Genomic DNA, 23,020 nt, shown 5'->3' with positions numbered 1-23,020 from the left:
TCCTCTTCATCACTTCTTGGGACAAACATAACGCTATTAAATTTGACAGATGACTCAATTTTGAAAATCTGCATGTGATAATCTTTCATTTGATATATAATTTGTTAATATTAATACTCATTGGGCAACTGCAGAGATCTTATCAGTCAGGGGATTCTTTTTATGTGCGAAACTGAGGAAAAGTTGACATTTTGAGGGTACCGTCAGATATGGTTGGAAAATGGATAGTGAGTCCCAGTTTATTCACTGTTTCCAGTTGAATTCATGCTCAGGGGACCCTAAGGCTTCAGAAAAATATGTGGTCGAAGGGTTGTGGGGGGGGAGGGGTGCATGTGGACCATATCTGGCCCATGGCCTATGACATTAATCTCTGAAAATTTCAGAACGGTTGGTTGAGCGGTTTGGGCTGGAGGCGAGCGGACAGACAGACAGACACACAAATGGAGGCGATCAACATAATTGTCAAAAAAAAATTTTTTACCAAGTAACAAACAAACAAGAAAACAGAGTAAAAACTGAGTCCTCCCTTCCTTGTGCCCGTTGATGACATCATACATTACCGAGATATGGAATTGGGAAGGAGAGATGTACAAAATTTTCCTCCGATTTCCATGATGTTGAGTTTAATGGATAGATTGTAGATGGGGACACATTTTCTTGTTTTACACTCTATCCCTAAATGTTGATGGTCAACGTCATATGGCAGGCTGAAAATAATATGGCCATCATTGGATTTGTAGGCACCAGGGGAGGTTTACCTTTGGCGATCGCTTTGTGATCGCAGATAGTTATTTTGTGTTAATGTTCAGGGGATGTCCCAGTTAGGAAGTGCAATGGGATATTGTGAACTTCTGATGAACTCCATGAAGATAATTTATCATTTTTCATGTGAAATTGATCTCAATTTATCTCACTTGCTTCCATGTACCATGTTGGCAGTCATTTGTTTATTTATTTTAGTGACTTAGGTATTTATTTATTGATCTTCTTGTACAATCTATTGATAATTATTTGTCTGAAAAACCTTGCTTCATAATTGTCTGTTTTACTTTGATTGGTGATAAATAAACCCCTCCATGCTCTCCTCTTTTGTAGTTCGCTAATCCCATTTCTTGTTGTATCCGATTGTGACTTCATTGTCACGACGTTGCCTTTTTGCCATTTTTGTGACCTCGAACCTCCTAGGTTATGGTTCTTCGATGAGCCTCGATTTTGTATTCAAAAAAAAAGGTGGCTGTTCATCATGCCGCATACGCACGGAGAAAAACTGTACTTCAAGCCAGAGACTTTCTGATCGCCACAAATATAGATTTCCCTTGGCCCTTTCATCAAAACAGTGCACGAGCATTGAGAAATTATTAATCCTCCTCGGTTTTTGGCCCAAGTTTTTCACGAACCAGCCGGCCAGACCTGAGGTTCGACTGAAAGTGACGGGAATTTGAAACTTGCTCAGTGTGCCGGCCATAACTCGCCGACTGTTTGTGACACTGTGGGATATTTTACATCCACCAACTATGTAAAATTCGGTCTAACGTCCATGTAATGCCTTGCTTGAAAAGCAACAGTCCGACAGTTTATGGTTGGGTCGGGACTCAAACCCGGCTTTGACAGCTCAAAGGTAAATGCACTGCCTCGGCTGCACCCACTCGTCTCACGTGAAGTCACATAAACTACTCGCGTGGAATGCATAGCTTTGGGTCAAAAGTCAGAACACAAAGAACATTGTTTACAATTTTACGGTGTTTTGCATTTTGCCCAAAACCACGAACATCATTTCCACACGAACTCCCACACGTGCAAGCAGCTTCTTACGTTGCCACCCTGAAGCAATACGAGTGCAAAACAGCAACCGATTTCTGATACACAGAGAAACTTTAAATCAATCAAAACCAATCAACGTCGTTGTAGCTTAACGTAGTTTTTTTTTTCTCCGTTGTTTGAATACAGTACTTTGTGTAGTGCCCTGTAATAATCAGCATTTAAAACTCAGGTTAAGTGTCCAAAAAAAGAGAATTCATCTGCACTTTTGTCCACACTTTGCCCCATAATTTCAACTCTTTTTTTTTTTTTTTGTTATTTTTTATTTTTTCCCAATTGTCTAGTTTTCCTCGTTATTGCATTTTAAGCCCCCACATGCCACCGAATGATTGAAACCCTTTCATATACCATCGGCGCTACTTGCTATATCTCGCTCAAATAAATACGAGGAAGGAAATAATTGCTTTATTGAAGATGATATAGCTTGCTGTCTCAAATATAATGTCGACCAATTATCTCTCCCTAACATGTGGGGTTTTAAAAAAAAAGTATGTGCATTACATAAAATGATGTAAATGGTTGCAGAATTAGAAAAGTGTTTTGCACGATGACAGAGGTAGCTGCGGTTAAGACCTGAATCTCTGGAGAGCGTTTTTAGCAGACATTCTGTTTGTTAGCTCAAAAACCGCGGAGCTTTCACCACCATAGTGGTTACGATCAGCAGAAAGCGATAAGCCATTGTGTTGGGAAAGCCGTGAAGCAACAGCACCGGCCGTGGTTGTTTTCCCTCCCAAAAGGCAAACCCATCAACTTGTCCGCAAACAGATCCCGCCACAGATATGCCCGTCTATCATTCCGCGTGAGAGGGTGTAGTTTGGGTGTCCGGAGGGTGATTTGTTTTTTCTACCCTCAGTGCGAGTTTGTTTTTGTCATCTCTCGGAAGCCTCACGGGCAGTAGTATAACCAATAACGCTATGTCGCATCGGGTGAATCATCTTCCCTCCCCTCCCACATCCCAAACCTCCTAGGTTATGGACTGATAAATTAATTGCCATTATCAAATATCATAGTAGTCGTAATAAGTGTCCACAACCATCCTGGACCATATTGTGGAATGTTGGCCGAGGCCCTCACTTTTTTATTTTCTTTTTCTGCCCTTACGTTTTCACCTTTATTCACTTTTAAATTCCTTTTCTCCACAACTACTTGATCGATTGACATGAAACTTTCAATATCAGAGCACCGACCCATGGAGAATGATGATTATTTTTTCACCAAAGTTACATGATAATTGGATGGAAAATGCAGCCAGCATTCCAAAAAGTCTGTTTTCTGCAGGCAGGGGTTGCAGGGTGTTTCACATATCAGGAATATACAGCATTGACCTCACTTCGCTCGGTCTCGGTCAAAATCATTCAAAAAGTGTGTTTGTTTGTGTTTGTTTGACTTCTATGCACGAATGAACCGCTGGATGGAATGAGTTCAACATCGTTGGTATATTTGACATGTGCATGGGAATACAGGAAGGTTTAGGTAGAAAAAAAAATCATTGTCCACAGCAGGATTAAAAAAAAAATCTTTTGTTTTGTACTGTTGAGCACAAAATGTCACACTTCAAGGCCTTTTCACATCACGTCACGTATGGGAGCATGCGCCAGAGCAGCGCGTCGCTGCGTCCACTTTCCGCCGGTACTGCAGGGGCCTCCGTCTGGCCATCCCCCAGGCAGATGCCTGGCCCATCCCCCATCTCCTTGAGATGCCGATCAACCTGCTGCAACCATGAGGCACGTGGTCGGCCCATTGGCCTCCTCCACTCATCAGTCTCCCTTGCTGAGAGAATCTGGTCAGCAGGATCAGCGTCAGGAAAACGAGCCACATGTCCATACAGCCGCAGATGACGCTCATGGACTATGAAGGTAACAAATCTCATTTGAGTCTCTCTCACCAACCGCTCGTTGGACACAAAGTCCAACCAGCGATAGCCAAGGATTCTCCGAAGAGACCTGGTACCAAAGCAATTAAGTCTCCGTCTGAGATCCTTGGTCAGAGTCCAAATCTCGCATCCATAGAGCAAGACTAGAAGCACCAAGGACCTGAAGACTCGGACTTTCATCCTTCCGCACAGGTACCGGCAGCGCCATACCCCATTATCCAGTGAATCCATGACTCCCCAGGCCCAACCCAGACGTCTATTGACCTCTGACTCACAGCCAGCAGAGACATGAATATCACTGCCAAGGTAAGTGAATCTCTCCATGACCTCAACATCCTCACCACAAACAGACACAGACAGGACAGCAGCATCCAAGATGTCACCGAAAGCCTGGATCTTAGTTTTGACCCAGGAAACCCGTAATCCCAGCGGATCCGACTCCTCATTCAGCACCTCGAGGGCCCCCAAAATGATATCTAAAGTCTCCACAAAGATGACTGCATCATCTGTGAAATCAAGGTCAGAGATCTTGACATTCCCAAACGATGCACCACAGCTTGATCTCTCCAATATCCTCTCCAGAATCCAGTCCATACAAGTGCTGAAAAGTGTGGGGGCCAGTACACACCCCTGACAAACTCCAGTAACAACTGGAAATAAGTCAGAGATGGTACCACCACATCTCACAGCACTCTCAGTACCAGAGTAGAGTTCAGACATCAGATCAATCCGTTTTGGTGGCACCCCACGAAGACCAAGAATCCTCCAGAGGGCATCCCGATTCACTGAATTGAATGCTTTGCAGAGATCAACATAAGCTGCAAGCAGCCCCTGCCGAAACTCTCGTCTGTGTTCGGTGAGGACCCGAAGGGCAAGGATACCGTCAATCATTGACCTCTTTGGTGTAAAGCCTGACTGCTCTGTACGCTGGTGCTCAAGCAGATGGTGGCGAACCCTATCAAGAATTACCCGAGCAAAGACCTTGCCCGGCACTGAGAGCAGCATCACCACTCGGTAGTTGTTGCAGTCTTGGCGATCACCCTTCCCTTTCCAGAGAGGGACAACAAGGCCCCTCTTCCAGTCAGTTGGGATGATGCCTGTTCCAAGCAGAGCAGAGAACTGCATGCAATGACATGAGTGCAGCATTTCCACCAGCCTTGAGTTCGGCATGGATGCCACAGATCCCTGGAGCTTAACCCCCATTTCAACCGGTTCACCGCAGCCTGTGTTTCCACAAGCGAAGGTGGACCACAGTTGATTTGAGGGTCAGCAATAGGGATTGTAACACCCCTGACGTCCAACTCGACAGCTGGTGGATCAGCCTGGTACAACCGCTCAAGGTAGCCGGCCCAGCGGGCCTTCACTTCGGACTCCTCTGTCAAGAGCCTACAACCCTCTGCTCTAACTGCAGTACACCAAGGGATGGGCTTAGATGAACGCAATGTGTGAATTCCCCTGTAAGCAGGCCGAGAATCCCTTGACCACAGGTGATGCTCTACCCCCTCACAGATTCCTCGCACATAGGCCTCCTTGTCCACCCTTAGGGCAAGTACAGTTTTACGCCTCAGCTCCTTGAACAGCTCAGCTCTGCCAATCAGCCTGGCCCTGCGACTCTGGTCAATGGTATCCAGTGTCCCTTGAGAGTCAAAATTCTTCTTTGCCCTTCGGTGAGTTCCAAGACATCCACCGGCAACATCGAGGATGGTGGTCTTGAAGGCACTCCACAACTCCTCAGGACCTCCCAAAGCACCCAGACTCCTCAAATCTCCACTCAGCCTGTTTGCAAACTCTTCAGCGACCCTCTCATCCTTGACCTTGCCAATATCCAGCCTCGGTTGGGATGGTACCATTCTCCTGGATTTAAGGTGCAACTTCAGAGTTGCTACAACAAGCCAGTGGTCAGTATTGAGGAAATGAGCACTCCGGTAGACCCTGCAGTTCTGGATCATCCTCCAGTGACCATCAACGAGGACATGGTCAATCTCCTTTGCCACACCGCCAGCGTTGGAATACCAAGTCCAGGGATGAGCTTCTGGGTGCTGAAACCATTAACCGGCCACCCTAAGTCCATGACTTCTTGCAAAGTCAAGGAACTTCGAGCTATTCTAGTTCATAGTTCCTGACCCATGGGGACCAACACATGTCTCATAACCATCCCTTTCAGTTCCAGTCGATGCATTGAAATCCCCCAAGACTCGAAGTGTATCTCGTCTGGGGCACTGATCAACCACAGACTCGAGCGTGGCGTAGAATGTGTCCTTCATGGTGAGATCACTCGCCTCAGTCGGAGCATAAACAGAGACCAGGGGAATGACACCTAAGGAGTGACGAATCCTTAGTCTCATAATACGCTCGTTGACCGGTGTTACCTCAATTATCATTGGAGTCAGCTTATTGGACACAGCTACAGCAACTCTTTGGGAATGGTAACCATCAGAGCAACCAGACAAATAGTAGGTGGAACCACCCGCCATGATCTCGCCGCAATCCGATCTCTGAACCTCAGAGAGAGCTGCAATACCGATATCCAAATGCTTGAGCTCAGATGATAACAGAGACAGGTGATCATCCTCTCTTCGGGATAGGACATTCCAGGCAACCACCTGTAGGGACCGCCTCAGGTTAACCCAAGGAGACCGCCGTCAGGTAGACAAGACCTCAGCACCACTCCAACACACTTTCCCACAATTTGACCCGGGAATGTTACCCCGTAGTTTCCCTCCTATTATCAAAGATTGGGGGTCCTGAAGGCTTTGCCCCAATCCCGTCATCCGGTGAGCTGCCCTGCGAAGGGAAGCTGCACAGGAGGTACTCCCACGGAGTGGGTTTTCAGATGTCTTTGCGTTTTTGTGTTTTGCGGAATGAACGGTTTTACGGTGGCCGGAGTGCAAATCCTGCCACCAACCACCGAATAAAAAAGTAACCCAACTGCAGGAGGACGTCCGCAGACACAGTTAGGCACGAGATATGGATGGCCGTTGGCTCACAAGGAGCTCCTCCACCCTTTGACAGGTTTTGTTTTTATTCCTGCTGGGTGTCCATATCCAGACACCCTCCTCACCAAAAATCCTGGTGGGGGAGACGATTTCGTCGCAGACAACCCGACCATGGAACAGGTTGGTGCAGGTTTACATGATACCTGGAGCAAGTCACAGATCTAATCTGGCCTGACCTGATAAGCCTTTTTGCACATGTGTAATCACAATATATGGTGATAGATGGTTCAGTTACAGCTTTAAAACACTATTATAAAAATAATAAATACCAGTCACAGTTAAATCATCATCATCATCATCATCATCATCATCATCATCATCATCATCATCATCATCATCCATGATCATCCATCATCATCATCCATGATCATCCATCATCATCATGTTTTTAGTCCTCTACCGATTTCACCTGAGGGGACAATAGGTTTGTTCTCCATCTGTCCCACCTGTGGTTTTTCAGACTTTTTTTCCCCCCCATGCCCCTAAACATATTCAACTGAAACTCAGTACAATGCTATATTATGATAAGTTAGAGAACAAGTTGAGTTACAGGGCATTTCGTCAATTTATCACAGAGTTATGCCCTTTTGGACTTGCGTATCAAGTCACAAGTCCAAAAAGGGCATAAAAAAATCACAACTGTCAGGGACATGTATTGCAAAGCAATTCTCGCTCTTGCTCGTCTCGCCCTGAAGAGGTTGCGAGACGTGCGTGCATGCGTGCGTGCGTGCGTGCGTGCGTGCGTGCGTGCGTGCGTGCGTGCGTGCGCGTGTCCATTCACGTCTATATATATTTTTTGCTTTAGCTTTTTTTTCCCCTCAGCAACTGTTTGTCCAATTGATGTGAAACCTTAAACATACTCGTGACTCCCCATGGAGAATATTTTATTGATAGGTCACATGGAATATTTGACATATTTGACTCTGACACCATAGGTCACATGGTATGGCAGCCATATTGGATTGAAGGAAAAACAAAATGGACATCTTCTCCAAAACCGCTCAACAATTTTTTTTTAAAACGTGGCATACATGGTCAACTCCCCATAGGGTATTTAGGGTGATAATGATGACATCATCGGTGAAGTGGTATTCCAGCCATGATTGGTTGAATCAAAATCCTTCTCTGAAAAATTTGAAACCTCATATTATCTAATCTACAACCTGATGTGAGTGAAAAATTAAATTTATGATGTAATCAGTCACGTGGTATTTGTTCTTTTTAAAAAAGCTTCTCCAAAACCGCTTCACAGATCGATTCAAAACTTCATACATATGATCCACTAGCCATGGGGGGATATAGTTTGAAAGTTATTTCATATTCATTTTCATTGATGCAATTTAGCCTTAATTTGCACATAAGTGGTCGTTAAATATCCTAATAATAAAGCTATGGATAATGGCAATGTATATGACATAAAATGTTGCATGGCTGATACGGCTACTTAGGTCTAGGGCGTAGCCAGGCTGAGGCAGACGAGGCAGTCGCCTCGTCGCTCATTTCCTGAAATGTGATCTGGCCTGAGCCCTCTGGCCATCTGAGCTCCCTGGGGAGTAAATTATCAAAGCTACCCCGCAGTGCTCTGAATACTCTTATCTCCACTCCTATCACAATACCGAAATAGGACAGTTCACCTCTTTTCGCCTCATCGCTTTTGGATCTCTGGCTACGCCCTTGTAGGTCATATCAGCAGTGGGCCCTAATACTAGCTTGTTCAGTTAACGATGGTATTTTTGTTCAGAATGAATGAGTGAAACAAACGACTGTGTGCTCTAGTGAGTTCTACATTACCCTGGGATACTAAGAAGGCATAATTTAGGAAATCTTCTTCTTTAATAGCCATACTTATTCCCATGTTCTTGTAGGGTTAGCTGGGGGAAGCTTGGCCCAAGTCTTTCACGAACCGGCTGAACAGACCTGATGTTCGACTAAGGTTAATGCACGAATTTGGAATTTGGAATTTGTTCATGGTGCTGGCAATAACTCGCCTATTCTTCACGAGCTACACTGTGGGATCTTTAATGACGGGACACCAATTTAACATCCATCTAAGGGATGGCACACACATTGATGAATCAATACTGGTAATTCAGAAAATAATTTTGAAAATAGCTGCGAAAGAAGCATTCTTGCATATCAGACCTGTGTCCAGCAAAGTTGATCTCATATTACTTATTTTTACCTCCATTTAGATTTGTATTTTGTCTGTTTTATTTTGAAACTTGTCAAATAACACGAAGTCGCATGAAGAACTAGAACTGTAGACAGTAGAGCGCACACCTACACCAGGCTGAACAGGTTATGTTTTTATCCCACTGATAGGCTGGATTTGCCTCCGGACCTCAACCAAAATCTAATCGGCTTGTTCTTGTTACCAACCAAATCATCCACCAAACTTTGTCATAATCTGTCCATAACTTTTTGAGATATCTTGCTATTTATCGTTTTTGGCCCCATCTCTCAATGGTGAAGAATCACTTAAAATTAAAGTATCAGGATCCAGATTTTCACAAAAATATAATCAATTCGTCCTTGTCAAATCCCGAACCTGTCCACCAAGTTTTGTCCAAATCCGTCCATAACTTTTTGACTTATCCTGCTCACAAACAGACAGACATACTGGGGTAAAAACATAATCTCTGTTTCCCTTCGGTGATGTAGCTAATCAGGCAAAAGCTGATTTGAAGTCATGTTAAATACATGTAACTGATGTTTTGTACCTGTCTTGTCTTCAATTTTATGTCCAAACATTCTGACATTTCAGTTTTGATACTTAATGCACAGTTTCCATCTCTGATATAATCTACTCAGGCATATCCTTTAATAAGTCAAATCTCTTAGGACTTAAGGACTTAAGGATGACAGGTAACAACTACAATTAAATTCTCTAAATTGCAATTTTCAATTTGCATACTTCCTGTGACACTTGCCTACATTCACAATATTTTCATAATCTTGATTAACTTGAGGAATTTGCTGTACTTTGATTTGATCGACATGTAATGAAATGTGATATGGCCGTATGGCAGCCTTTCGAACTTGGATCACCATCAAACTATTGCGGACATCTATGTCATCATATTGTTACAGTCATGCGGTCATCAACGGCCATCATTCTGTGTGGGACAAAAAGGTCTCCGCGGCTGCTGGGTGAATTTGGCGCGAATTGGCATCTCCAAACACGACTGTGGGCAGAAGCCAACAGGATAGCCGAGCGAAGCTTGTCGACATTCCGCGGTGGAGACCCAATATGCCTGTCTAACGGCTAAATTATCACTAAGGTTCTTGATCCCAATCAACACAGAAGTTCTCATCAAAACGGGGATTTATCACAGGGAGGAAAAGGGAAAGAAGAAGAACATCACAGGCAGTAGCAGGAAGTACATCACATCTACATGATGATAGATGATGAAGATGATGTTCATCTACAACATTCTGAACAGTCTACATGATGTTCATCTACCATATGTCATGGAGAATGACTCTCCTCTGTTAACTGGAATTGCAGCATCTAATCTTGCACCTTCACCGGCAGTGAAGTCCAATGTCTTAAGGGTAATTGGGATTTCATGCAGGAGGCTGAAGCGTAGCGACTTCCCCTTTACCACTGCAAACATGGTGGTAGCAAGGCAGTCCTCCACTCCTTGTTGGTCTTGCCCCACCTGCCCTTTACCACTCATTCATTCTACATGGTCGCATCATCAAGCTTAGCACGATCATCCAGCATCCCATACCTTATTACCCTCCCCAATTCTAAGCATACTGTTCACCTCCCTTCTTTAGTTCCCACTTTCTCTTGTATTTGCAACCACTTTCCTGAGTCTGTGCATTCATTAATTCATTTCCTCCAGGCTTTCTAAGGTGGAAACCCACTTTCATTATATGTTGTCCGCTATACGTACTAAGGATCTTTCCTATTTTCTCTGACCATTATTTTTTTTGTTCACACCAGCTTTCTCTGTCCATAGTTCTGCTGTTTTCTGCATTTTGGAGATATATCCATCTTTCCACCTTACTCGCGTCTCTGTGTGGACTCTTAATTATACACCATGGTACAATCTTGTCTCAAACTCGATAATAATCGCAAGGGTATAAATATGGATTTTTTTTTTTTTAGCCACCTCTACTAAACGACCACAGTTATGATCAACCTCTTTAGGAAAAAAAAACAAAAAACAAATGACCTGTTCATTCCTTTTTGGGGTGCGAAGTCAGTGTCCTCATATTGATTGTTCTAAAATCAATTCATGCTCTGTTATAAAGATAAAAAATCCCACGCATCATCATTAAGTGAGGGCATAACATCAAAATGTAAATGACTGACTTTTACAAATCTGCATATTAATCCGTTTTTTTTTTTTCTCTACAACAATTTTGTTCATTCGCCTTGTGCAAAATATTTAACATTTTTGTTAAGATTAATATTTTTGCATTCATATTTTACATAGATTAGCAAATGAATTTGTTGATTAACCTTCACTTGTTCTGAGTGTATTTTCCTGCATGTACTGAGCTCGGTTCCTTTAAAAAACTTCAACAGTTTGAAGTTGCCCTTGAAATCTTTAAGCAATTTTGACACTTCCTCGAACTAGTAAACTAAATTAGCAAGCAGATATCTCAGCCAACAGGCACATCCAAGCAGATTTTATCTTTCCTTAATAACTTCCTTGCTGACTCCAAACCATTCTGCACAGCTCAGAATGGGAAAGGAAAAGGGAAGATGTGGTGGTGGGTGTGGTGGTGGTGGTTGGGTGGGGGGGTGAGGGGATGGATGTGCAAATATCTGATGCTCCCCATTTGCTCTCATGATTTTGTGAACTTAAATGTATGCTGGGGCATCTTGGGGTTTACTTTATGACGAGGGTTCATCGCTATATTTGCTCCAATAAGCTCTATTTTTTTGTGTAAGACAATAACATTATTATTTAATTATATGCAACTACTTGGGTACAAATACCTCCATCGTTTTATTCTTTTAAATTATATTCGATAAATAATTTTTTTATGTTCATTGTTTCTTTACTCTGTTTTTAAATTTATCAATGGACCCATGGTGTCAACATATTGTATTATTATTCTTATTAATATTACTATTCTCTCACACAACCCCGAAGGGGTGGTCTGTTGCATTATACTACTAGTTCTCTCTACAAAGTGTAAGATATAGAAGATTATTATTATTATTATTATTATTATAATTATTATTACGATTAATATCATCATTATTGTTAATATTATGATTATTAATATTGGAAACACTATCTTGTAAACAGTGCAGGAAACGAATACCATACAGCATCGAATTTAAGGTGTTATGTCCTCTGAACCTGTTTGGATGAACACGACTTTGAGTTGTGCGGTTGTTGAGTAAACTGCGGCTCCTGATGCGGTGTTTTTACTGTCTCTGGGTATGACAGATAACGCTTACCTCAAAAACAGCTTGGTCTACCGCCCTCTTGCAGGAATCCTTTGCTAATGCAATAAGAATTGGCTTTGAAATTGAGCATAACTCGCCCAGGAAAATTCAGGAAAATATCACAATGCTAGCTTTTTATTTCTCAAGTTAGAATGTTGAAAAATATATTACAATCAAAAATTTCGAATCAATCAATGAAAAAAATACCTTCCATCAATGTCAGTGGTTGACTTTAACATCAGACCACAGACTTACTGATCACCGCTTATAAGTTAAAGGGCCATTGATGTCAGGTTTATATTTGATAACTTGCAAACCCCAGATTTATGACCTTCACAAAATGAAACTCATGGAAACTTGGCTTTGTATTAGGTCAAGAATGCCGATTTGTGTGGTCAAGCAACAGGAAAACCTCAAGTTTGGAAAGCTTCCATGCTGAATGTTTCGAGGTGTTTGGAAAATAGGAGAAGCATGTGAAATATTACCAACCTCAAAGTCAATAACTTGAAAATTGGATCATTTTGTAGATTTTTTTTTTGGAAAAACAAGTGTGATGAAATTTTCCATACAAATGAAAGTTTTTGTCATAGACATTTAACATGCAAGATCTTCTGTTTTACTGTTGTAAGAGAGGTGTTTAAAATGTTATACGGACAGGGTATTCACAATAGTCCAAAGGTCATTTTGTATGTTCAGGATAAAAGTATATATATATATATATATATATATATAAATATATATATATATCTTATATCTTCTATTATATATTACTAAAATTTAATAGACTAGGAGCAGCAGCAGACAAGGAGGGAATTGACATTTCTGTGCTTAGGAAAAGCCTTTTAGAATGGAAATGGTGACGTGTTTTTCCAAATTGTAATGGGCATCAAAGTGAACATCAGAGATGGTGGAAAAGTAATGCTTAACATCGATATATATATATATATATATATATATATATATATATATATATATATATATATATATATATATATATGTTACTAAAACTCTCATGTTGTATAGATGTATGTATGTATGTATGTATGTATGGATGGATGCTCCCAAAATACAGCCAAAATGGTACACGATAGCGAAAATTTTTAGGGCCACCTTACTCACCATTCTGCTGCGGTGTGCAGTATCAAGTTTCATTCAAATCAGGCAATGAAAAAATTATTAAAAAATCAATTCCCGATTCAGTCAAGTACTCTTCAGGAGAATTTGATCAATGCAAACAACCTCAGCGGTATAGTTCGCTGGAGCTATGTTTTTTTTTTTGAAATGATTTATTAAAAATTCTCAAACATTTAGTATCGACAAAGAACGATTTATTTTAAGCATAAAATAAACATCGCCATTCTGATGTAATACTTCCGTGGTCATTAATAAATAAAATTGTGTTTAGAAGATTACGCACAATAATTTATTCGACTTTCTTTTCTGTTTTTTTTTTTCACATTGACGCGCAATATCTGAAATGAAAGCGAGGGAAGAACCTTCAGAGTGTAGGCTTTATTTCACTTGATTGAAGCCGCTTCTACGGGCACATCAGGGGATACAGGTGCAGCAAGGAGTACAAATGCAGTAATGTATACATGTGCAGTAGATCACCGCAAAATAAATCAGCAATTAGCACGGAGTCCGGTATACTCTCAATTCTTACCATTCAACGAGCACCAAGTGGACCGCCGCCGTAAATGACAATGCCTCAGGGACAATCACCCCGACCGCGCGGAATCTCAGCTTTATCTATCCCGTGCGTGAGCCGCGCGACATGTGATCACGCATCACGTCCTTCAATTCATCACATTCTCCCCGTCTTTAAAATGTAACTAGAGGCCCAACTAACGCACCATGATTACTTCAGCACTATAGGAGTATACATTTCAAGCAGCGCGAACTATTTAAACTACAGAAGCATACATTCCAAGCAGTGAGGATTATTTTGAGTTTTAGGAGCATGGTAATGAGCATCGATATATGATATAATGAGCATATAGGAGCATGAGCATCGAGGATGCCGATAATCCCCTTTACAGATCGAGTCGGCGAGGGGGTTTTATCTGTCGACCTCTCCGGGAGTAAATGGCGGTTTCACTTGAGGGAGGCTTCCGATCTTCTTGGGGAGCCTCGACTCGTGCCGGGGATGACTCCTCGATCGCTCTCGGGTGGAACGCGGCAGCTCCGTCGCCACCATTCCCGGGTGGAGTTCCTGGGGGGGAAACACCTGGGGAGGGAATGTCAGAGGGAGGAGTGCCAGATGGTGGTGTACCTGCAGGAGGAGTACCTGAGGGAGCCAAGTGGCGAACCGACACAGTGGTCTCCCTGCCATCAGGAAGTCTGACATGAGCATACTCTGGATTAGCATCGATGAGTTCGACCCCCTCCACCATGGGTTCATACTTGCTTTGTCGTCCCGGGCGTTTCATGAACACTGTTCCAGGATAGATTAGCCAGTTGGGCGCCATTTGGCCGTCAACATAACGTCGTTGGTGAGTAAACATTCGTTCGTGAGGAGTAGCATTGGTGGACGTACAGAGCAAAGAGCGTATGGAATTCAGAGCGTCGAGAAGGGTAACCTCCCACTGCTCGGGCCCCAGTCCTCTCGATTTCAGCGCCAGAGTTACGACTTTCCAAATGATTCCATTATATCGTTCCACCTGCCCATTACCCTGTGGGTTGTAACCCGTCGTTCGACTAGTTGCTATGCCGTGCTCAAATAGGAACTGTTTTAGCCCGGCCGACATGAAACACTGCCCTCTGTCTGAATGTATGTACGAAGGTTTCCCAAACATAGCGAAGAGGTCAGACAGACATTTCACGACAGTGCCCGAGGTCATGTCCGAGCACAGAAATGCGAAAGGGAACCTTGAATACTCAACAACAGTGAATATGTATCTGTTGTCTGTCTTGGTTGGCAGGGGCCCTTTGAAGTCGATAATTAGTCTCTCGAAGGGAGAAGTGGCCTTGATCAACCTGCCAGATGCCGCGCCATAAAATCTGGGTTTTAGTTCAGCACAAACAGGGCATGAAGCATTCATTTGTTTAATATCTTCGATAGAATAGGGAAGGTTTTGTCTGCGCACGAAATGTGCCATTCTGGTTACTCCTGGGTGGCACAGAGACTCATGGAGGTCTTGCAAAGCCCGACTGATTGTCGCCGAACAGTAGACCCGAGAGAAGGTATCTGCAGCAGGGTTTTCCCTCCCGGGCCGGTAAACAATGTCGTAACTATAGCAAGATAGATCTATCCGCCATTTCATTATTTTCTCATTCTTAATTTTCCCGTTATTTTTCCCATCAAACATGAATGCAACGGATCGCTGGTCCGTGACGAGTGTGAAGTGGTTTCCCAGTAAATAATGTCTCCATTTACGCAGGGCTTCGACAATAGCGTACACTTCCTTCTCTATTGCTGAGTGTCTCTGCTCGCTTCCAGAGAGAGTTCTCGAGAAGAACGCGACGGGTCGGCCAGACTGATTGAGCGTCGCAGCTATCGCGTGATCAGAAGCATCCGTTTCCACCACGAAGGGCACCGAGCTGTCGATCGATAATACCACGGAATTACTGATATCATCTTTGAGGCTGTGGAAAGCTTTTACAACAGCGGCATCTGGTGGGAAGTTTTTGCAATGCACTCGGGGATGTATTTTTTCAGAGTATTGGGGGATCCATCTCGCGTAGTAAGTGAACATTCCGATCACCCGGCGCATTGTCTGTAGGTCCTTAGGTGGGGGTAGCTCACGGAGTGGGCACAATCGTTCAGGATTGGGCTTAATCGTGCCGTCGGCTATTGTGTAGCCGAGAAGATTAATTGACCTTGCCGAGAATACGCATTTCTCGTAGTTGAGGGTCAGATTATATTTTCTACCAATGCTCAAGAATCTGTCCAGATTCATATCATGTTCCCCCCGATCTTTACCGCACACCGTGGCATTGTCCACGTAAACAAAAGTGTCTTTGAGGTTTTCATCCGAGATGATGTCATCCATAACTCGTTGGAAGCAAGCTACTCCATTGGTGACACCTAACGGAATCCTCCTGAATTGATAGAGGCGTCTACCTGCCTGGAACGCGGTGTAAGGTTTGTCTTCCTCTCGGATGGGAATTCGATGATAGGCGCTTCGCAAATCGATGGTGCTGAACATTTTGTAATTGGCCACGCGTTCGACCATCTCGTCTATGCGTGGCAAAGGGTAGGCATTGAGGTGGGTGAAGCGATTGACCGTTTGAGAGTAATCGACAACCATTCATTTCTTATGGTTCTGGTTGGTGGTCACCAACACCTGTGCACGCCATGTTGAATCGCTTGGTTCTATAATACCTTCTTCCAGTCGTCGCTTGGTCTCAGAAGTGATGAAGTTCATATCGGCGGTGGTATATCGTCGCGATTTGATCGCTATCGGTTTACAGACCGGCGACAAGTTAGCGAACAGCTGGGGGGACGATACCTCTGCGGTGGTCAGAGCATTTAGAATTAGACGAGGTTTGCTTCCTCCAAAGGGTATTTCGACGCTCGTGTGCTGCTTGAGGACATTATGACCCAGAATTACGTTTGCGCATAAATCACGAAGCACCAGTACCCTTACATCCCGATGCGTGTACCCTTTTACGTCCAACTCAACATTGCAGTACCCTCGTACGCGGGACTGTAGTGATGTGGCGGCCATGCATACCGTATTGTCTGTCGGGTGGATCTTCCATTTCCTGCCCTTCGCTAGTGAGCTGTTGACGAAACTTTCAGAGCTACCGGTATCAATCAGAGCCTCAGCCATATGCCCGTTAATTCGTATGTTGATGATAGCCTTGGATAGATTCCCCGCTGAAGCTGCTGTTAGTTTCTTTTGTGAGTAGAGAGCCGCAGAAGTGGGTTTATTTCTTCTAAGAGTAGATTTGCATACCCTGGCATAATGCCCTTTCTTGTCACAATTCATGCATGTGGCATCCCTGGCAGGGCATTTATTGTGGGGGTGTCTTTTGTACCCACAAAAGAAGCATTTACCAACCGAAGTAGTGGCTGAGGAGTTTAGTGAGGTCTGGGTATCCGATTCCTCGGGTTTATCTCCATCCTCAGTGTCGGAGGTGCCCTGTGGGGTTCCTTGAGTTTCCGCCGTAGCAGCGTTCATTAGCAGCATCGGTGTCCCATATGACTCAGATTGCTGCTGAGCCGTATCCATTGCTCGAGCCTGGTCAGCTACCATTTCAAGAGTGGGTTGCGCTTTCTCCAGTAAGCGTTGCCGTATGGGGGCTGACCTGAGCCCTTGGATGAACGCCTCTCTGGTCGCTTCATCTCGGTGTTCCTCGGCGGTTACGGCCCGGAAACTGCCGTCTTTTCCCAACTGCCTCAGAGCTTGCAGGAACTGATCGATTGTCTCCCCGGCTGCTTGCCTGCGTGTGTTGAGAAGATGTCGTATGTACACCTCGTTCTTGCGCTTCACGTAGAGAGCCTGCAGCACGTCGATCGCTGCGTCGTAGGTGTCACACTCCGAGAAGAGCCTGTATACGCTGGGCGAGACATGATTCACAAGGGCGGCCAATTTGTCGGCTCCCTCTTCAATAATGGTCAGATAGTGAGAGAAGGAACGGAACCAATGCGACCATTTCATTTCCGAGTCAGTCGCATTTGGGTCTGCGTCGAACCTCTCCAGTTTGTAGATCTTGTCCATCGTCAGTTGAGGGAGCCGAAGGGATCAAGTGAAATAAATTGAAATGAAAGCGAGGGAAGACCCTTCAGAGTGTAGGCTTTATTTCACTTGATTGAAGCCGCTTCTACGGGCACATCAGGGGATACAGGTGCAGCAAGGAGTACAAATGTAGCAATGTATACACGTGCAGTAGATCATCGCAAAATAAATCAGCAATTAGCGCGGAGTCCGGTATACTCTCAATTCTTACCATTCAACGAGCACCAAGTGAACCACCGCCGTAAATGACAATGCCCCAGGGACAATCTCCCCGACCGCGCGGAATCTTGGCTTTATCTATCCCGTGCACGAGCCGCGCGACATGTGATCACACGTCACATCCTTCAATTCATCACAATATCGAGTTTCCTTCAAATCGCGCAACGAAAAAATAAAAAAATCTATTCCCGATTCAATCAAGTACTCTTCGGGATTATTTGATTAATGCAAACAACCTCAGCGGTATCGTTTGCTGGAGATATCTTTTTTTTTTTCTTGAAATGATTTATTTTAAAATCTCAAACATTTAGTATCGACAAAGAACGATTTAATTTTAAGCATAAAATAAACATCGCCATTTTGATCTAATACTTCTGTGTTCATTAACAGATATAATTGTGTTGAGAAGATTACGCACAATAATTTCTTCGACTTTCTTTTCTCCATTTTTTTTCACATTGACGCGCAGTATCCAGTTTCATTCAAATCGGGCAATGAAAAAAATTATTAAAAAATCAATTCCCAATTCAGTCAAGTACTCCTTCGGGAGTATTTGATCAATGCAAACAACCTCAGCAGTGTAGTTCGCTGGAGCTATCCTTTTTTTTTTTTTGAAATGATTTTTTTTTATCAACCGCTGTCACAACGGGAACCCAACGGGTTCATGGGTCGTCGAGTATTATATTGTTATGAATTTGGAAATCGATCACACTCAAACATTCAGGTTCCTTTAGCTCAGTTATCTCGTTAAGTATGTGTTCCAAAGATTGCTCGCCTTCCATTGTCTAATGGGTAAAAATCAATTAAATGCACTGTGATTCATTTTAATAGTTAGGGTTTGATCAGAACACAAAGAAGAACGACCCTCCCCCTCCTCTGCAAAGAGGAAGAAGAACCCTCCCGTCAAATGATGCAAGGACGTAAACAACTCCCTCCCTCCTGTGGGGGTGAGGGGGGGCGCACGAGGGCATGAGTCATGCAGGGAGCAGGGGAGGGGGCCGATAGGGATAAGAAATGGACCCTCTGCTTGGTTCGGGTGGTTGTTCATTGGAAGAGGGGGTTGTGGATGGTTGGTTGTCGTGAGTTCGTTGAGAGTTGTTCAAGGGAGAGTTCGGGCCGGTTGTTGGTGGTTCATTGGAGAAGCTGGTTGATCGGAGAGTTGTTCATCGGAGGAGTTGGTTCGGGTTGTCGTGGTTCTTCTTCGGCCTGGTGGTTGAGGAGTGTCGGCCTGGTTCAAGGGTGGTCGAGTTGCTTCGAGGTTGTTGTTCTGCTGGTGCTTCTTCGAGTTGGCTGTGCAGTCAGTAGTTCAAAGGGTTGTGCTGGTTCTGAGTTGTTCTGGTTTGGCCTTTGTTCTGCTTCGTGGCCTCATCTTGGTTCGGCTGGCTCTACTTGGAAAGCGACGCATCTTCGGAAAGGCTCGGTGTTTCGTCTCACCAGCACGTGGTCCGGAGCGCGAGGGGATCCGCTGGAGCTCGAGAAGGATCACGGCGATTGGATCCAGCTCTCCCTCGCTGGAGTCCAGGTCCGAACAGCTTGAAGACCACACGAGGTGGAGAGGTTCGAGATAGGTTCTGGGTTTCAGCTCATCTGTTTCTCTGAGCTGAAGTCCTTATTAAAGGCATCAGCCACCATTTCTTGGGGGTGTGTGTGTGTGTGCGTACGTGTGTCCGTGGGCCCGTCTTACAAGTAGAGAACTGTTAAGTGCTTCGTGTGCTGTACATATTGCATTGCATTTATTGTATCTGGTATAGTTCTGCTCTTTGTGTTCCCTAGTTCCCCATTATTACCTGTATAAATAAACCCCAATTGTTAAATGTTTTCAGCTCGTCGTGTCGATTCTTTCATTGACTGAGCATGTTGTGTGTTAGGAATTAGAAGGCCGTTGGGCCGCCGTAAGGGGACATTCGGACCGACGGTTCTCGGCGATTAAGCCGCTCGGAATCGCGCACGGGACAGGCTCACTTAAGCAGCTTGTTTCGTATGAGTTCCGTCGAGGGTGTGGAGGCTCGGTGATCGCCACATGGTCTCTAGGTATTTTGAAGAATTGGCAAATAGCCCTGTACCACGTGGTGGAAACATTGGCCCTTCACGGTTCTTGCACAAGGACCCGTCGGCTCCGTACTTATCCGGGCGACGATCTATGTTCCGGGCGATCGGTCGGGCCGACTCGACTTGCGGCTCTGTCAGAGCGGTTGGCTCGCGGCCGACTCCCCGGCACCGTAACAATATAAAGCTCATTCAACCACTCACTGACTGACTGATATTAATAATCGTTACCTTCCGGGTGACGTATAAAGCTAAAATTTCGCATGCCGACTGACATTGAAGCCGATACACTGGGAAGAATCACAGAACCATCGGAAAGCATCCGTAAATGAAAATAGAAATGTTTGGGTTATTTTCATTTTTGTGGCATTGTTCCCCATGAAACATCTGAGGAAAGTTAGAGGTGTGCAATATTGGAAGATAATCATTCAAATTTCTGTGAAAGTCAATTTAATATTACATTTACCTTTTAAGTACATCACACTAAAATCTGCAATTTGGTGTCTGCCTGTCTGTCTGTCTGTCTGAGCGAGATACATTCAATGGTAACTTATACAATCTCAACCTAAATTTCCAGGGGGACAAGGGGTCACATGACAGAGATTGTAGCAACCTTTTTTACCCCCTCCCCAATAAGAGGGGTTTTCACCTTGGACAAACTCTGTGTTGAGGTGTATAAATAAGCTTATTGTGGCGTTTCGTAGCGCACACCTATTGGAAATAAAAATTGTTATAAAAACAAACTACAGTATTCAGTCAATCACATTATATGTGAACTGCATATGAATTGTTAAATCCCTCGAACACTACTGTCAGTCAGCCTGATCTATCTCCAGTCTTCTGCCCTGTGCCCACCGTTGACCCCCATGGAGCCCCCACAGCCTCAGTCGCCACATCCACCATTGCAGTGGGCCTTCCACACAGGACACCTCACAAACAGTCATAGTGCCCCCACCCTCGCGCCAATGTTCGTGGGTGGCACTGTTATAATTTACCTCAACTATGACATAACAATAATACACTAAACCCATTTAACCATTAAGCCAGATCCATTAAAAAAAAGTTTCTATATATATATTTTCCTATTGGTTAATGATGCACCCTAAATGGTGAGGCCACCGGATCGAGTCCAATTACAGCTATTTCTGCGTGATCTGGGACCAACACATGCCATCTGCCACATGGACACTTTGTCTTCCACCCGATCAATCACAAACGGGAGGCATCACAATTATTTTTAGTGGTCGGGAGTTCTATGAAGATGATTAATTAAGCTCTCAAACCAGGACGGACGCACTGACACACAGACATACACACCTGAGAAGAGAGATATTGATTAAGTTTTTCATCTTGCACTCTTTGGGACAATCAGAGAAATACCCGATATCATCATGGATCAAAACAATTTACCCTCTCTCACGTGGTTACTAATAATATTGGCTGATGTGACTTGTGCTGACTCGGGTCCAATAATCTTGACTTAAGTACACTATATATTTCATATATAAGAAGACATGGCCTGGAGGTATGCGCACTCACCTCTAAGCTGTCTCGCCTGTGTTTGAATCCTGACCCGGCAATAAAACTGTCATCCTGGTGTTTTACAAATAGAGTGATTCATCATTGTGTGTGTTTTCCATCGGGTGGTCATTAAACAGCATCCTGTCTGCTGGCATTAGTTGGTGGATTTTAAATACCCTGCGGTGTACTTCGTGAAGAGTTGGTGAGCTCTCGCCAGCACCCTGGCCAAATACCAAATCCCTGCCCTCGTCAGCAAAGGGCATTGTATCAGTGGCACAGCCACATCCTCAACCAATTTGGAGATCAGCAAACAATACCGCTCTTCATATAACAACGGTGCAAAAACAGATCCCTGCAACTTCAGACCAATCAGCCTTCTCCCAATCATCGGCAAGGTTATGGAATCCATCATCGCTTCAGACATTAAATCCTTCCTCTTCTCCAATGGTTTGATTTGCGATCATCAGTTTGGTTTCAGACCAGGTCACTCTACCCTTGATATGCTGCTCCTGCTTTCCCAATAATTGATGGAGGTCCTCAATGCCAGAAATGAAATCAGAACCATATCCCTCGACATATCACGTACTTTCGATATGGTCTGGCATCCTGTCCTGCTCACCAAACACTCCACCTATGGTATCCAAGGCCATCTCCACTCATGACTCGTAGGCTTCCTCTCCTGGCGCAGTCAACGTGTGGCCCTAAATGGAGTTCTCTCATCCCCTCTTCCTGTCCAGGCTGGAGTTCCTCAAGGTAGCGTTCTGGGCCATGTTCTTTTTCTGGTTTTCATCAATGATCTCTCCGACTCTCTGGAAAATCCTCTTTATCTCTTTGCTGATGACTCCACCCTCTGCCGTACCATCTGTCGTCCCTCAGACCGGCAAGCAGCAGCCTCTTCACTCTCTGCAGATCTGGATAAAATCATAAGCTGGTGCAACACATGGAACATGTCTTTCAACCCTAGCAAATCTCATACTCTCTCTATGTCTCTCTGAAAGGACCATCTGGAAAACCCCCAATCTACTTTCTCAACAATCCTCTTGAAGAAGTCCTTTCATTCAAGCTTCTGGGTCTCACTATCTGCCATGATCTTTCCTGGGAAAGCCACATTTCCAAGCTGGCCTCCAAAGCTAGTTGCAGAGATGTCCTTCCTCAGCACACCTGAGCTCTTAATCACAAAGCTTTCATCCGCAGCTTGATGGATTACTGCTCTCCCCTCTGAGCCGGTACTCCTGCCTCTCACCTTTCTCGGCTTCACGCTGTGGAAACCAAGTCATTTAGGATCATTGCTAACTCCCACGATGAGGCTGAGTCTTTGGGTCTCTCACTCTCTAACCGCAGGCAGGTTGGTGGTCTTTCTGTCTTCTACCGTCTCCTCTCCGGCCTCGCTCCCCCCCCCCACCTCCTGCTCTGTCTGAGATATGTCTACCCCCATATTTACACAGGG

The 23,020-nt window shown here is 44.3% G+C and overlaps 1 protein-coding gene across 2 annotated transcripts in view; it reads left to right on the top strand.

Annotated features, from left to right (window-relative positions):
* ORC2 (origin recognition complex subunit 2) overlaps positions 1 to 23,020 on the top strand; it is a 177,388-nt gene that overhangs the window by 119,962 nt on the left and 34,406 nt on the right. The gene's annotated exons all lie outside the window — the stretch shown is intronic.

This window comes from Eptatretus burgeri, chromosome 3 (assembly GCF_056783735.1).
Source record: "Eptatretus burgeri isolate ZD-2024b chromosome 3, Ebu_testis_v1, whole genome shotgun sequence".
In the NCBI taxonomy this organism is placed as follows: domain Eukaryota; kingdom Metazoa; phylum Chordata; class Myxini; order Myxiniformes; family Myxinidae; genus Eptatretus; species Eptatretus burgeri.
Note: the sequence above shows the minus strand (reverse complement) of the source record. Positions and strands in the feature narration are given on the sequence as shown.